General features: G+C 42.2%; 1 long non-coding RNA gene across 7 annotated transcripts in view; it reads left to right on the plus strand.

Moving 5' to 3' along the window:
* LOC109495994 overlaps positions 1-14,640 on the plus strand; it is a 116,746-nt gene that overhangs the window by 80,577 nt on the left and 21,529 nt on the right. For 6 of the 7 annotated variants that reach the window (XR_006592264.1, XR_006592263.1, XR_006592262.1 and 3 more), the window contains 2 exons: positions 2,764-2,899; positions 10,250-10,325. This is a non-coding gene — a long non-coding RNA (uncharacterized LOC109495994). The remainder of the gene's footprint in view (positions 1-2,763; positions 2,900-10,249; positions 10,326-14,640) is intronic. The other variant, XR_006592269.1, reaches the window with a different exon arrangement.

Genomic DNA, 14,640 nt, shown 5'->3' on the forward strand with positions numbered 1-14,640 from the left:
TTGTTATGGGAAATATCCATGTAACATCTAGCAGACTTGACTGCACAGCTATTATGGGTTAGGCCCTGGAGGTCCAGCGATGAGCCCCTGCCCTCAGATGCCTTAGGAGCTAGTTTGGAGACAGACACTCAACATATTTAGTGGCAATTATAAGACAGTGTTGCATGCTTCTTGTAATCAACCCAATCCTGTCTCTTGTGAACAACAGCTAGAGAACAAATGAAGTTAAATAGGGATGTCCTAGAAATGCTGCACGGAAATAGACTTAACATGGTTTCCGTAAATAAAACTGAGGACACTGACAGCAAGATGCTGAATCTGGAGTTTCCTAGAAAAAGGGTGAAAATTTGTCTTTTGCACAAAAGTCTTTCTGCACAACCCGGTTACCAACCAGTATCACACCCAGATCCAGAGATTATGTTAAGGCTTGAAATGTGGCTACTGAGCAAATTAAGGTGTAATTTTAATGTAAAACATACAGCAGGTCTTAAAAAACAATATGAAAGAAAGAATGTAGATCATCTCATCAGCAACTGCTTTATGTGGATGACATTTTGAAATGATACTGTTTGGGATATATTGGCTAAATAAAATAGATCTGTCGGGGCACCTGGGTGGCTCAGTCAGTTAAGGGTCTGACTTCGGCTCAGGTCATGATCTTGTGGGTTCGAGCCCCACATCGGGCTCAGTGCTGACAGCTTGGAGCCTGGAGCCTGCTTCAGATTCTGTGTCTCCCTCTCTCTGCCCCTCCCCCTGCCCATGCTCTGTCTCTCTCTCTCTCAAAAATAAATAAACATTAAAATTGAAAAAAAACTTAAATAAAATATATCATTCAAATTAATTCCACTTATTTCTTCTTGTTTTTTAATATGGCCACTAAAAACTTATTAATTTTGTGTGTGATTCATGTTATGTTTTTATTGGACAACACTGGCTTAGCCTCTTGAACCAGAGAAAACTGAGTTCAAATCCACATATTAGCCAGGTGGCCTCGAGCTAGTTACTTAACTTCTGACCACTTGCCATGTAGTAGGTTCTGTTTGAATTAGTAGGGATACCTGGAAGAATTGTTTTTTAGGATGAAGCTTACCAAGTGACTTGTTCAATGTAAGTCTCTAATTACTTTTAGCAAATATTTTCAAAATATCTCAACTTTGCAGTGACCATTTTCTTCACTTTACTGATAGTCATCACTTAAAAGAATCCCACAATCTAGGGGTGCCTGGGTAGTTGAGTCGGTTAAGTGTCCAACTCTGTGTTTTATCTCAGGTAATGATCTCACCATTCATGAGTTTGAGCCTTGTGCTGGGCTCTGTGCTGACAGTGTGGAGCCCACTGGGGATTCTCTCTCTCTCTCTTTCTCTGCCCCGCCTCCACTCGTGCTCTCTCTGTGTCTCTCTCAAAATAAATAAACTTAAAAAGAAAAAAAATCCCATGATCTAAATTGACCCGGGATCTTCACAAAGGAAGTGGCATTTTCCACTGTCCTCTGGATTCTTGTTTCCAGCCTTCACTATTTGATAAACTTCTACTCAGCCTTCAAGACCTAGCTCGGATACTTCTCCTGTAAAAACTTCCCTGACTTTCCTGTCCAAGTAATTATTCTTAAATCTATTCTTTATTTAACAATTTTTTACTGAGCACCTATTATGTGCCAGCCCTGCTTTGGGGTCAAAATATAAAAAAGTGAGCAAAATAATGTTTTCACCCCAGCGGTGCATACCTTCCTATGAAAAAGATAGACAATAAACAAAAACATACATAGCATAATGCCAGCTAAGGAGAAGGCTAGGGAAAAATAAAGTCAGGAAGGGAACAGAAAATGACAGAGTCAGGGAACACTGTTTTACATAGTGTGGCCCATGACAGCCCTTCTGGAGCATTGACACTTGAGCAAAAGCATAGGATGCCCTACCTAACATACTCAGTGTGTGGACAAATACCAAGGAAGGAGCGATTCTTGTGCCACGATTCTCTCATCGGGAAAGGTATGCATACCTTGGACACTGACTGGAAATGCCCCTGGAAAGCAACTGAGCAATTGTCTATAGTCTTCCTACTCTGCAGTCTCCTAGAAGAAATAACAGAGAAGACTGTGAAAACATCTTGCCGTCAAAAAAACTGCCCCGTGGCTGGTCGTGAGGACATTCTCCTGGCTTGTCAAAAGTAAGGGACTGACTAAAGCCTTTGGAGGCTCTTGTCTCGGCCACATCCCGTTAATGTTGTTCTTTGTGTTAGAAATGATAAATGATTTTTATAACTTAACTAGTTACATTCTTGCCTGAAAAAAAATGAAAGAATTAGCAAACTTCCATTTCATCAGGCTATGTTTAATGTGGTCTACAGCATTCTTTTTTTAACAGAAATATATTTTTTTATTTTTCTTAAGGTAACAAGCATTTAAATAAGATAGGAACATTTTTTTTTAATTTTTTTAACGTTTATTTATTTTTGAGACAGAGAGAGACAGAGCATGAACGGGGGAGGGTCAGAGAGAGAGGGAGACACGGAATGTGAAACAGGCTCCAGGTTCTGAGCAGTCGGCACGGAGCCCGACGTGGGGCTCGAACTCACGGACCGTGAGATCGTGACCTGAGCTGAAGTCGGACAGGACACTTAACCGACTGAGCCACCCAGGTGCCCCAAGATAGGAACATTTTTAACGAAAAGCACCAGTCTCTTTCCTAAGTCTTAATGGTCTCAGTTCCATTTACCAGTGTGCTATATTAACTCTGTCAACTTTTCTGTGTTTACTTTTTCTAGCTGTTGCGTGGTTCTCTAAATAACAGGTGCACGCATAGATCACAATTGTTTGATCCATCAAGTGTAGACATCTGTGGACCTACTACCAAGATAGCTGCCTGATCTCCTTCCCACCTTTCTTCTCCCATCCTGTCAGGTAAAATTATGATTGTTAAGTCCTTCTGTTGGTTGTCTTTTTAACTTAAATATATGAATATACAAGCATTTCTTGAGTTCTCACTTGGTAAAAATGGATTCTTAATGGCCCTATTCTTTCTCCTTTTCTCCCCACTCTACCTTGCAACTTCAGCTGCTCAGGACCTTAACTTTTCCTTGTTGATTTTGATAGTGCTTACTTTTTTAAAATAACGTAATTAATGGGGCGCCTGGGTGGCGCAGTCGGTTAAGCGTCCGACTTCAGCCAGGTCACAATCTCACGGTCCATGGGTTCGAGCCCCGCGTCAGGCTCTGGGCTGATGGCTCAGAGCCTGGAGCCTGTTTCCGATTCTGTGTCTCCCTCTCTCTCTGCCCCTCCCCCGTTCATGCTCTGTCTCTCTCTGTCCCAAAAATAAATAAACGTTGAAAAAAAAATTTTTTTAAATAAAATAAAATAAAATAACGTAATTAAGTCTTCCTTACATATTGGTTGATTCTAAAAGCTGAAAATCAGTAGACAGTATGTGTGGTATTATGACTTTGTAGTGTCATTGACTGTGCAGCCAAGTAGTATATTATTAGTGCATTTAAATTTTCTGTTTTCCTTGAGTTTTTGGCTATCTCCTCCTCCTCCTCCCCCTCCCTTCCCCCTCCACTTCCTCCCCCTCCTCCCCCTCCTCTCCTTCCTCCTCCTCCTCCTGCTTCTCCGTGCTCTTCTGCTTCTGTTTCTTCTTTGCATTACTTGCCTTTATCAAATCCTTACTTTTCCAATAGCTCAAGGATTTCACAAATTTTTGGAAGAATTCCATCGTTCCAGATGGAACTTTTGCCCCTCGTTCTAAACTTAATGCTCTCCAGATCTGCTCCTTACTGTAACACCAGAACTTCACTTTGTTATTCCTTCCTGTCCTTTTCTTCTTCCTGTTTTATCCCAGTTTGGCTAGACCATACCCTGTAAGCAACTTCCTAAAAAACTGTATGTAACAGACAGACTTTCTAAGTCCTTAGATGTATGAAAATGCATTCTATCCTCCTTCTTGATTGATAGCCTTGCTGAGTATAAAACGTGAGATTGAAATAATTTGCCTCATAATTTTGAAGGCGTATACCATTATTTGCTGGCCATCCTGAGCTGCTGAGGGGAGGGTCAAATGGTCGCCTGATTTCTGTTCTTTGGTAACTCATCTGGTTTGTTTTTCTCTATCCCTCTCTGTAAATTTTTTGATGTTTTCTTTTATAGATTTTCTGAAACTCTATAGGACTAAGTTGAGATGACTCTTTTTCCCATTCAGTGTTCCGGGCAACTAGTATTATTCAGCTCTGAGAATTCCTCTTTTTTATTTCTTGAATTATTTCCTGTCTTCCATTTTTTCTGTTCTCTCTTCTGAAATTCTTATTGGTCAAAATCTCAGATACTTTGGGTTGATCTTCTAGGTCTTTCCTTTTCATTCATATCTTTCATCTCTTAGTCTTTATGTTTTACTTCTTAAGAGAAAGGGGGAGTGGATACAGAGCTGGCTTAGTGTAAAGGGCCTCCAATGCCAGAACTGCTTTGGGGAAGAAATGCTCATTCTTGCTGCTCTGGCTCTCAATTTGTTCAATTTGTTTATCGTAACACGTTTAGGGTTGTTTGGAGGTAAATTACTGACCATCACATGTTTTGAATGCACGTTTGAGAGGAGATGGAATCTTTCTAGACAGATTTTCAAGAAACCCTCTTGGTGTCAGCCCAGTGAATCATTCTTGCTGTCCGTCAAAATTGCCATAACTGAATCCCAAACTCCCACAGAGTCCTACATATGCTAGAATGCAGTTTACTCTTCCCTGCAATCTTTCACCCACTTGCTGCCATCCCAAAATTTGCTAAAATCTCTCCTTCCTTTGCTACCGATCAACTCCTGCCCTTTTTGATTTTGTGATTAATATCTTTAAGACTTTTATGATCATTTTAATAGGGGTTTTAAAAGGAGAAAACATAAATTTGGTCAGCCACCCATGTTGAGCCAGAATTCTATGGCTCATTTTAGAACAAGACGCATCTTGTTTGTCTTGTACATCGTACAATAGATTTCTCTTTTATTTACTGCATCTCAAAAAGTATCATTTTGGAGCATGCTACATCTCTTTGAAAAAAATGAAAAGTAATGATGAGAATCTTCCTGAATGAATTTTTAGAAGAGTAAAGATCAGCAGAGACTGATGGGTGACCAATAGCACCAGGAAGGCCAGAAGATTGAGAGTAGAGAAATCCTGCTTCAAAGTCTGATTTTTATCTCCATTTGAATTAATTTTTTGGTCCAGTGAATAAACATTTGTTGATTACTCAGTGTTCTTTAGGCATTGCTATAAATTAATACACACACACACACACACACACACACACACACACACACACCCTTCACGAGATCAGAGTCAAGTAGAAGGGTATAACACCCATCCTTACACCACATGACAACTTACAGCTATAGAAAGGTTAGAGAATGGCCCCTGCTTGCACAAGAAAATCCTAAATAATTTATTAACTATCAAGTGGCTGTTTTATTTACCCACAACTGTGTGACAAATTAGCCATGGTTTCCACCAGAAGGATTTACTACCCAGCAGTGAAAGAGATTCACGCATTCAGAGCATTGGCTTTGGAATCACACGGACCTGAATTTTCATCCGAAATTCTCCACCACTCACTAACTTGTAAACTTACAAAAGCTGCTTTGCCTCTCTGAGACCCCATTTTCTCTTTTATAACATGGGTAGTAATACTACACTGAAGCTCCCTTAGCCAGCCTCCATTTAACCAACTCTCCAGATTCATGAAGACTCTTCTTTCTCTGTAAAACATGCTGACTGCTGCTCAATCATGCTGAAAGCACACACTTTACAGGCTACACAAGATGATGCCCCTCCAACCAAGTTACGCCTACTATCTAGATACACCTGTGTTTGCTTTTAAATATATTTATGCTGATTTTAGTTAGTTGCAAGACAATTAAATCTTTATTACAAGACAATTAAAATTTTTATCACAAGACAATTAAAATATGAAGGCAAAAAGTAAAAGGTAACTTTTTAAAATACTGTCAAATTAGTTGGTAAAAAGATAGATAGATAGATAGATAGATAGATAGATAGATAGATAGATATTGGTGATATAATTGGAAAAAATGGTGTGGCGAATTTGTAAAAATCTAGAAGTGTTCTGTACTCAATATGTTTTGCAGGTGTAGTTACATCCTGAACATTTCAGATGTCATAAATAAAGCAATAGGTATGGTTTATGCAAAAAGACTAAGGGAGATTTAATCAATAGACTCATAATAAAAGAAAAACCCTGGGCCTTATGAATAACGTGTGAATAAAGTGTTGTATGCTTAGGATTAAAATAAAATTTTGTGGAGTGATGGGTTGAGTTAATTAAGATAGGTACAGCCTTTATTAACAGTGCCCAGCACACAGACTTTCCATAAGTGGTAGGCATTGTTGTCAGGGACATGTATGATTTCATTTGACAAAATATTTATTGTGGGTCTGCTCTGGGGGCGGCTGAGTGGCTCAGTTGGTTGAGCCTCAAACTCTTGATTTTGGCACAAGTTAGTCATGATCTCACAGCCGTGGGATTGAGCCCCACCAGGCTCCCCACTGGGTGTGGACCCTGCTTGGGATTCTCTCTCTTCCTCTCCCTCTGCCCCTCCCCGGCTCACTTGAGTGCTCTCTCTCTCTCTCTCTCTCAAAAAAAAAAAAAAAACTTAAAAAAATTTTTAAAAGGAGTCCACTCTATGCCAAGCCGAGCATACAACGGTGAGCAAAGCAAGTCTGGACACTGCCTTTATGAGTCTTACAATGTAGAGGGAGGGCATATATTTGACCAAATCATTACACAAAGCCAGAATCGCAATGTATGATGAGGGCTATGAAGGAAAAATACAGTAGGCAATAACAACATACGTCAGGGGACCTGAACTTTGAGGGTCACCAGGAAGTAGCCTCTGAACTGAGTTCTGCAGCATGAATCAGAACTAGCCAGACAAGGAAAACAGAATTGCAGGCAGAGAAAACATCATGTTCAAATATCCTGAAGCAGGAGAGAGCTTCCCATAGCGAAGAAGCTGAAGAAGGGCCAATGTGGCTGCTGTTCAGAAAAGCGAGCGTGGCATCTAAATATGCCGAATAGGTTGGCAAGGCCAAATCTAGCAGTGCTTTGCAGGCCGGGCTAAGAATTCAGGGCATTAACATCCTGCGGTGCAAATTCAGAGGTCACAATCTACTCGAAGATCAAATTGCAAAAGCATCTTCATTCCCTTTGAAAGCCTGTATTAGCTGCCGTAATAAATAGACACCAAAACTTCAGCGGTCTGACCCAGGCTGAAACTGATCTCTTGCTCAGTAATAGTCGTCGACGGATACTCCTAGCTGGTGGGAAGCTTTCCTCCACACAGCGATTCAGGGACTCAAGCCACTCCCATCTTAGGACGCTGCTATCCTGCCAGACTCCATCAACCCCCACACCTCTAAGGGAGAGAAGAGCAAGAAGTAGACACGCCCACACGCCCAGAGTGACTTACGTCACTTCCGCTGCCATTCCGTGGATGAGAGCTCGGCAATGAACACACCGGGTAAGCAGAGGAAAGTAGATCAGCTGCTCCCAGGGACAGCTGCTGTCCACGAGTAGGGGAGGGTGATCCGGAGTGCCCAGCTCTGCCACAAGCCACTTAACGTAAATTCACATTCGTGCCAAGTCAGTTTTTCCTCTTATCTTCAGAAATCTCCCTTACTTCAATCTAAGTGCATTCTCAATATGAGTTCATAGTCAGTAATCCATGTGGCTATGTTAAAAGGCATAGCAAATATTAGATCTTTCTTATAAAGGCAATGTACCTAATAAACATTAATGTATTTGGAGGTCCTACTAGTCTGGACACGTAGTAGCTACCAGTATTTGGATGGTCTGAATTCTTCTAATGTTTTCATGTTCTACCATTAACGGAAATGTTTACAGTGTCCAACTAACGTCACTCCTGGATATTCCCAAATGAAGTATGGTGTCCTGAGTACTTCTTCCATCAGCTGTCCCAAGCCTACTTTGAAAAGTTCCACCAGGGGCGCCTGGGTGGCTCAGTCCATTCAGCGTCCAACTCTTGATCTCGGCTCAGGTCATGAGATTGAGCCCAAGTCAGGCTCTGTGCTGACGGTGTGGAGCCTGCTTGGGATTCTCTTTCTGCCCCTCCCCCAACCCCTGCTCTCTCTCTCTCTCTCTCGCTCGCTCGCTCTCTCTCAAAATAGATAAACTAAAAACAAAAAAGTTCCACCAATACTCAGCACCCCCCACACGTATACACACTAAAAAAAATAAATGTTAAGCCTGTTGTCATGTATCTTTTCCTCGACATATATGTCACCTGATTTTGAATAAGAAGAAAAACAAAAAGCTCTCTGTAAAATCTTCTTTAGACCCTCTAACCTCAAGCCTTCACATGAAGAGGTTCAGATCTACAGCTACTCTCTCAGGTCCAGTTTTTCCTTCAAATAGGTTTTGCTGGGTTTGTCTCCTCTATTGCCCATGTTCACGGACATGATAAAGTCTAGCACATGCCCTGTTTTCCTTCTGTAGAATAAGCTATACCAGGGATGTGACATCAAAAGTACAGGCAATAAAAGAAAACCCAGGTAAGTAGGACTCAGTCAAATTTAGAACGTTTATGCCTCAAAAACACTCCCCACAGAGTGAAAAGTTAGCAGGCAATGGGAGAAAATACACAATGGCTACTAAACACATGAAAAGATGTTCAACATCACCAATCGTTAGGGAAATGCAAATCACAACCATAAGATACCATTTCACAGCCATTACGATGGCTGTTATCAAAAAACAAAACAAAACAGAAAATGACAAGTATTGGTAAGATGGAGAAATTGGAACCCTTGTGCACTGCTGGTACATTTTACATTTGTAAAATGGTGCCGCAAGAGGGAAAATGGGATGTGGTTCTTCAAAAAAGTACAAATAGGGGCACCCGGGTGGCGCAGTCGCTCAAGCGTCTGACTCTTGGTTTCGGCTCAGGTCATGGCCTCATGGTTCATGAGTTTGAGCCCCGCATTGGGCTCTGTGCTGACAGTGTGGATTCTCTCTCTCCCTGCTCTCTCTCTCTCTCTCTCTCTCTCTCTCAAAATAAATCCATAAAATTAAAAAAAATCTTTGTAAGTACAAACAAATTGTCATATGATCTAGCAACTCTCCTTCTGACTATAAACACACAAGAATTGAAAGCAGGGGACTCAAACAGGCATTTGTACATGCATGCTCATACAGCATTCGTCACAAAAGCTAAAAGGTGGAAGCCATCCAAGTGTCTACCAGCAGATGAATAGGTAAATACACTGTGGTATATACATACGATGGAATATCTCATCGGTCTTTAAAAGGGATGAAATACTGATACAGTACAGAAGTGCTGATACTACAACAACATGAATGAATCTTGGAGACATTACGCTGTGAAATCACCCAGTCACAGAAGGACAAATACCATAGAGTTCCACCCATAACGAGGTACCTTGAGTGGTCAAATTGGTAAATGCAGAGAGTAGACTGGGGGCTGAGGGGAGGGGGAAATGAAGGTACTATATGAGTACAGAATTTCAGTTTGGGAAAATGAAAAAGTTTGGGAGACCGATGGTGGTTGTACAGAAAAGTGAATATAGTTATTGCATGGATCTTTTACTTAAAAGTGGTTAAAACAGGAAGGAAGGAAGGAAGGAAGGAAGGAAGGAAGGAAGGAAGGAAGGAAGGAAGGAAGGAAGGAAGGAACAGATGGAGGGAGGAAGGGGAAAGGGAGTGAAAGGAAGGATCTGGTACTTGAGACAAAGCCTGGTGGAAGCCATGGCCCCAAACAGAACCTGACATCTTAAGACAATGATGTCTCCTTTGCTACAAAGGACCAGAGCTTTCAGTGGGAGGCCCTTGGATCCCTTTATTAACTGGCAAGCAACATGGACTTGTTTTGTTGTTTAAGCTTTAGAGCTGAGGACAGAGTGTCTGGAACACCCCATAATCACCAACCCACATACTGAAGATTGGGTCAGTTTGTAAAAACGGTTGATTCAGTAGGGTTCATGCCAATGTCCTTTATACATTTTTTATCTTTCTGACCAAAAAAGATAAAGAGTATATAGCATTTAATTTAATATTTAAGCTAAATATATATATGTATATATGTGTATATATGTATATATATGTGTATATACATATACATATATATATACACATTTAGTATGTATAAAATATACATGAAGGTAAAGAGTATATATTACTTCATTTAACTTAATTTTCAAGCCTGGTCTGTATTCTTATTCCCAGCATAACTATTAAATCCAAGAAGGCAGAGGAGGAGAAGAAGAAAAGACAAAACCATGGATATCTCAGATGTTAAAGGGTGAGTCACAGTTCGCTTCATCCTAGGTAGAAAGAAGTCTGTAGTGTTAACTATGGTTGGGTGGTTTACAGACCTAAGAAGTTTCCATTCTTACCCATTTCTTACTGTATGTAAGTCCAGCCTGGTTTGTACTCCTCCACGGCGGAATAATACTTACACCCTCCATCTATGTCCTTCCTTCTAGTTGTAGCTGTCTTTCTACTGTGAGTTTATTTGCGTAATTAACACACTGATTTATTTTGTCTTGACAGCCTCGGGCAGTGGTACTGGGGGTACAAAAGTTTAAGTCAAACAAATACTTTTGAAAACGAATCACCCAGGATTCCTTTCTTTTCAGATTCTCTTGAAGTCAGATAATAGGAATTCTAGGGACTATCCACTCGAGACAAAAAAATAAAAAAGAAAAGAAAAGAAAAGGTTTTATAGCCAACGATGATCTACATAAACTTTAATGCCCTTTAAGATCATGTGCCCTGCGGTCAGCTAATTTTTCTCGGAAGGTCTCTGAGATGAATGAGTGTATTCTTATATGTCAGCCAGTAATAAAGGCTAACGAGGGGTGACCCTGAAAAATATGTTGACCAGGGTTCTCTACTATCAGATTACGAGTGGAGGGTGTTGGATTGTTCATAAAATGCTTTTGATCTTTGCTGAGACTAAGTTGCTAAGCCAGCCAGACTTTGGGATTCAGAAAATCTACTCTGTGAAGCCAAACTTAAACTCACAATGGTCCTAATTAAGGACCAGTGAGTTAAATTGGGTATGTAGAGGCCAATTTTTTTTTTTTAAATAAAGAACATTTGTTCAGAGTAAAGCTGCCATCAGGCTTTTACTCCTTGTACAGGTTTCCCTTTTACAACTCTGCCCAAGTAAACCAGCCAAATTCCAGAACCTCACCAGGAACACCAGCATGAATTAATACTGAGTCTGAATTACACGATAATTTGGAAATAGCACTTCCTTAATTACCATCAAGAATTTGCAAACAAAACAAAGCACTAATGGCTAACCAGGTATGGCCTAGAAAAACACTGATCACTTGACATGCAAAAGGTGACACCCAGCATATTCAAAGGAACACTATTCAGGAGGGAGGGGGCCTGACTCCTCTGTTTTTTCTGTGTGGGCTTGTACAAGTCAGTTAAGCTTTCTAGTCCTCTCTTTTCTCTTTTTGTAAAATGAGGGCCATATGCTAATAATCTCTATCTCCTTTCTGGCTCCCAAATTCTAATTTACATCTCTAAATCACTTAAAGCACAGTGTCTCTACGAAAACTAATCTCGCTAAACTGATTCCGACATAACTTTAGTTGACTTACTTAAGTAGGTTAAGCATCCCCACATTCGGAGCTCTGGATCATGTTCTCCCTATTAATTTTCTCATAAATAGCACAGAAGTAAGTTGCAACCCAGTTTTGCCTGCAATGTCATAAAATCTGAATTAGTTGAATTTAAACTGGTGAAGTGTGCATATGTGTTAGGTTAAAAGCCAGTATCAACTCATCGTGCATGCTCTTTCCCGGGTCATTGCCTCTTTCTCTGAACCATCTGCCCAGGAAATTGTAAATTGCCCACCACTTCCACCAACACGCCCGACTCCTGAAAGTCTGACTCCAGACGGTGTCTCTCCTGAACTCCAAACTGATGTTTAATAACAATGTCCACCACTCCCTGAATGCCTCTTACAAGTCTGGTGCTAAGCTGTCATTTTCACAATGTGGTGTCGACGTCGACCGCAGCTCTGCAGGGTGGCCTTGCTATCTCTACTCTCGATGAGGAAACTGAGACTCAGAGAGGCCATGTAACGGATCAGAGTCACGCAGATGGCCGTTGTCAAAGCCATGATTCTAATCTAGGTCTTGGTGCTGCAGGAATCCATGTTCTTTTGACTATCTCACTAGCGTGAACACTGTAGACTCAAAAATCGCGATCACGGTTCTGGATCAAAGTCTTCTTCTTCAGATAGACAGGGGCAGGTTGGCAAGAAAGGCACTCGTGCAGGAAGGACAGCTCTGGAATCCGAGGTCGAGAGCAGAGGAGGGGGATGCTGTAAAGGCATGTCTGGGCCAGACTGGAAATAGCTTCGCGGGCCTGGACAAGGCAAGTCAGCATGGGGCATCAAAGGATTTCCAGAGCGAGCAGGGAATGATGTCTGTCATCAGTTTTACATTTTAGCAGAAACATTCTGGAAATGACTTTAAGACTAGTTTAGAAAGAAAGAAAGAGAGGGGCGCCTGAGCGGGGTAGTCAGTTGAGCGTCCGACTTCAGCTCAGGTCGTGATCTTGTGGTCTGTGGCTTTGAGCCCCGCGTCGGGCTGTGTGCTGACAGCGCGGAGCCTGGAGCCTGCTTCTGTTTCTGTGTGTGTGCCTCTCTCTGCCCTTCCCCCGTTCACACCTTCTCTCTCTCTCTCTCTCTCTCTCTCTCTCTCTCCCTCTCAAAAATAAACATTTAAAACAAAAGAAAAAAGAAAAGAGAAAAAGAAGAAAAGAAAAAACATAAGCAGTACGAAGATCATTGAGGAAGCTATTCTACAAGCACAAAGAGAGGAGATTCAGCCTGAACTAGGACAGTGACAGAAGGAAGGGATAAAAAAAGGATGCAGAACTTGGCACACAATTAAATTGGGTAAATGGATAAGGATGAGGTTATATCGACCCCAAAGCAACTGTGATTTGTCTTTATCTTGCTACCCCGCAGAGTATGCCTCTAGGGTACATGTCTTGCAAAGCCCACCTCCTCAGCGGAGAAAGTCACTCACTGCTCTGGATTGTACCAGACCCAAAACATGCAAAGCTAGAATGTCTGGATCCTACTGAATTATTTCTGTGTCTTCTCTACTTTTAAGAAGAGAGGGTCCATAGTACAGGATTTCCTGTCCTTGAATGTCTGTGTCTTCGAAGAGACTCCAGGTAGGAAAGAAAAGGAGCTAAGCCACTGCGGTGTATAGAAAACCGAAAGACACCCTTGGAGTGTCCAAATGCATATCTCAGCCCACAACCTGGGGAAATAATGACATGGTCTAGGTTAGTGGGAGCTCAGATCTCTGTCCTCAGCTTCTGGCTCCACATTCATGAGCCAAATGTAGCCCAAATTCAGTATTTCCGAACTTCTCAGCACCCAGGTCCGAGCAACCTCCGTCTGTCACCTGAATTCTTACAGTCACCTCCTAATTGGTCTTCCCACATCCACCATGGCTCCTGCACCCAGACCATACTCAACACCAAACCCCCAAACCTCTTAAAACCTAATCATACCATCTCACCCTTCTGCCCCAAACTACCCAATGGCTCCATGGCCAAAGTCCCTCCAATGGCCGTAAGGCCCTGCATGTCCCGGCAGCTCGCAGTCACTGACCTCATCTCCTCTGGTTCCTTCATCCCCCTTGGGTCCAGCCTCATTGGCTTCCTCGCTCCACAGATCATGCCTAACACATGCCTTCGCACTGTTTTCTTTCTCTGCCTAGTACGCTCTTCCCTCAGATATCTGTGAGCCCCACTTCCCTCATTTCCCTGAGTTTTGTCCAAATGTAGCCTCTTGGGGCGCCTGGGTGGCTAAGTCGGTTGAGCATCCAGCTCTTGATTTGGGCTCAGGTCATGATCTCACAGTTCGTGGGTTTGAGCCCTGAGTCGGGCTCTATGCTGACATAACAAAGCCTGCTTGGGATTCTCTCTCTCCCTGTCCCTCTCCCGCTAGCACTCTCTCTCTCTCGAAATAAATATATAGAACCTAAAGTGTGTGTGTGTGTGTGTGTGTGTGTGTGTGTGTGTGTGTGAAATGTAGCCTCTGCAGTGCGTCATAACCTGGGCCACCTTACAGAAAATTGCAAACCTCCCGCTACACTGCCTCGAGCACAGATGCTTTCCCCAACACAGTTACACTGCTTTATGTTGCTCCAAGTTATTATTACAAGTTAACATACTGTTATGGGTTGAACTATGCCCCCCCCCAAAAGATGCTGAAGTCCTAATCCCCAGTATATGGGATTGTGGATGTAACTTTTTGGGGGAAAGGGTCTTCCCAGATGATTGAGTTAAGTTGGGGTCTTCAAAGTGGGCCCTACGCCAATGGGGCCGGTGTCCTTATTCAAAGGGGAAATTAGGACACAGAGACACAGGCGTTCCCTGTGAGGATGGAGGAGGCAGAGGTTGGGATGATACTGCTACAAGCCAACCGAGCACCAGACGCTAGGGAAGAGCCTAGAACAGATTCTTCCTCACGGCCCTGAGCAGGAGCCAGCCCAACTAACACCTTGATCTTGAACTTCTAGCCTCCAGAACTGGGAGACAAAAGATTTCTGTTGTCTCCATCACCCAGT

This window comes from Felis catus, chromosome F2 (assembly GCF_018350175.1).
Source record: "Felis catus isolate Fca126 chromosome F2, F.catus_Fca126_mat1.0, whole genome shotgun sequence".
NCBI classification, from domain to species: Eukaryota; Metazoa; Chordata; class Mammalia; order Carnivora; family Felidae; genus Felis; species Felis catus.